Source organism: Trichoplusia ni, chromosome 7 (genome assembly GCF_003590095.1).
Source record: "Trichoplusia ni isolate ovarian cell line Hi5 chromosome 7, tn1, whole genome shotgun sequence".
Lineage (NCBI taxonomy): Eukaryota > Metazoa > Arthropoda > Insecta > Lepidoptera > Noctuidae > Trichoplusia > Trichoplusia ni.
In genome coordinates, this window is record NC_039484.1 from 12,164,303 (window position 1) to 12,167,284 (window position 2,982).

Consider the following 2,982-nt stretch of genomic DNA (forward strand, 5'->3'; position numbering starts at 1 on the left):
CAAATTCATTGACTAGTTGTTTAGTATTAAAGGTGATAAAGTGGCTTGATCTTAGACATGTTTGATAAAAATCGGTTGAGCTGCTTAAAAGTTGTGCAGTGGTAAGATGGAGGAAGAACAACCGAATATACTCGAGAGGGGATACAAATAAGCGCACTGACGTATAAGATTGATGACTTAATCAAAAGAGTTCTCAGCTTCGTTTGATGATAACTTTTGGTGGTGAAAAATGGGATATGAAAATCTGATTGTCGAGTTAGAGAATCATTTAGGTACATCTTAGGTTTTGCAATTCTGATAACTAAAGATGATTTGTTATACGATAACTAAAGACTATATGGTTATTGTGGGTTTCAGTTCTTTTCCTAGCAACAATTACTACTCCTAATTCAGTAGTTTCTAGAAAATAGAAGAACCGTTTCATTAGAAAATATTTTAATTTCAAGTTCGCGTGTTATTTCTTTTCAGTTTCATCTTTAATTAAACTTCTCTTCTAAATAGAAACAATAACGTCGTATGAGTAGAAAATTGGATTTACCTTTCTCAGACCCATATAATGCAGTTAAAAATTAATAAAAATAAAAATGGTCATTTTATTCGGCCTCAACAGTACGCAGATAATCAAAGGTTAGACCCGCTTCATAAGAGAGCAATTATTATTTTATTAATTTCTTTAAGAGCCGTCAGTCTTATGGTACAAGGGAAAACGTTCCCTAATATGCGCTCAAGTAGTTAATTGCGTACCGGCAAGAGGTCTTCTAAACTTTGTATTTTGTTATTAATGAAAAGCTCTTCTTATTTTAATATTTATTTTTTGGTACTGAATGCTTTTAATTGCTTTTGTACCAACTTGACACGTGTTGTGATTTTTGTTTAAAATATGTGATATTCGAATTTAAAAATAAACAATTGTTAAATGTTTTAAATGTACCTTGAAACGGCCAAAGTAATAATCTACTTAAATTTACTCGATTTTTTTTACTTTTTAGTTTTTTATTAATTAATTCAAAATGATTAACATACTGTATCAAAATGATTTTTATATATTTAAGTATGTATAATTTAATTATAAAATTACATAGGTTATCGTTACATATTTATACATTACAATCTCCAATTATATTTCATTATTTTTCTTTATTACTTTGACGCTGACGCCACTTAATATAAGAGACACAAACAAGAAAGGATAGAAAAAAAATCTCACGTTTAATAAATGTCACTCATCTAAAATTTTATCAAAATCGGTCCAGTCCTTTTTATACTTGTAAATTACATTGTTTTTGAAGCTACCCTGAAATTTTTGCGTGCTAGCTGATAGGGAAGTGCCTCAAAATTGTGTTGCATAAACCTGACCAGCACGACAAACAAGAAAATTTATTCAACCTATTGAAGTAGAGACGACTACAAAATTATGTGAACAAAAAGAAACACCTCCGGGTCAGTCGGGCAAAAATAGTCCTTCACTTGAAATACAAAGTATTAATATTTTAAAAGCAAGTGTACCCTGCAAAATTATCCTGAACATAAGAAAGGAACATAAATTGTAACCTTGGAACGCTGACTTGCTAAACTAATTAGGTACAGAGTGTTCTTTTTGTTACAAAATATTATACAGGCTGAAAACAAAATGAACTTCGCTCTTTCAGTTTCATAATCCCAGTATTTTTTGACGGTTACTTAGATTTTTTTCGTGAAGTGCATAAATGTTTTGCACTATTATTTAAGAAGATTAAGATTATATTTATACCAGTTTTTTCTTGATAATTACTCATTCACAAAAAAAAAATCGGATTCGGATTTCACAAACATTTGATTTAATTGAATGAGACACGAAGCCTCAAAATAGAATCAAACCTGTAACAAGTCGAGGACTCAGCCAGGTGACTCGGCTGTCTGTGTATTGACTAACTAACATCGGAATTACAAATTATTCAAAAATATCATTTATTGAGGTTTTATTAATCTTAACAGCGCTTATTTTGCAAGTCCCGTACACTGTCGTTTTTTTGGTAATTCCGAAAAACAACGACAAAAACAACTTGTAATGGGAATGTGACTTCTATATTTCTGTTACCAAAAAAATATTTAAATCCCTTATCGAGGTAGATATACTTCACAAAAATCTTGAACCGACTTTGGGACTCTTGTTTGGACTTCGTAAAAGCCTGCGCTGATTCTAACAATAGAGACCAAGAAAAACTAATCATGGCTTATGCGACAGTTAGTTGGTTAAGTATGATCTTTTTAGGATTCCGTACCACAAAATGAAAATGGGAAGACCCTATTACTGAGGGACCGTTGGCTGTCTGTCTGTCCGAGAAACCGACTCGCGCTTGAGTTTATCAGAAAGGTAAACATTACACAAGGATTGTTTTGATTATGTATGCCGCCGACTATATTATCCTAGACTTTAAACACCAACTGTAATAACATAGGCCTTTCTCACCCTATTCTAATCCGTGTTTACAAAACTATAGAGAAAAACATGGACATGTGTTGGTTTGATTTTTTTTATTTTACTATACAATAATATCAGCATATATACATATATGGCATACGGCTACGCACAGGCTACCTTCCACATAGGAAAGGTTTGGGCATTGATCTACGCGCTAGCTCACTGGCGGGTTGGCTATTTCAGATTTAAATATTTTACTTCAGCGTTTGTCAAAATCCCTATACCCTATCTACTAATATTATAAATGCGAAAGTAACTCTGTCTGTCTATCTGTCTGTCTGTTATGCTTTCACGTCTTAACCACTGAACTGATTTTAATGAAATTTGGTACAGAGATAGAGTTGACCTTGAGAAATATTATAGGATAGTTTTAAACCCGGACTTTTGAAGAGTTCTCTTGGAAACGCGACATAACCGACATCGATGTGGGCGAAGCCGCGGGCGAAAAGCTAGTTATCTATAAAGTTAGACTGGAAGCCGACCCCAATATAGTTGGAAAAAGGCAAGGCCGATAACGAACT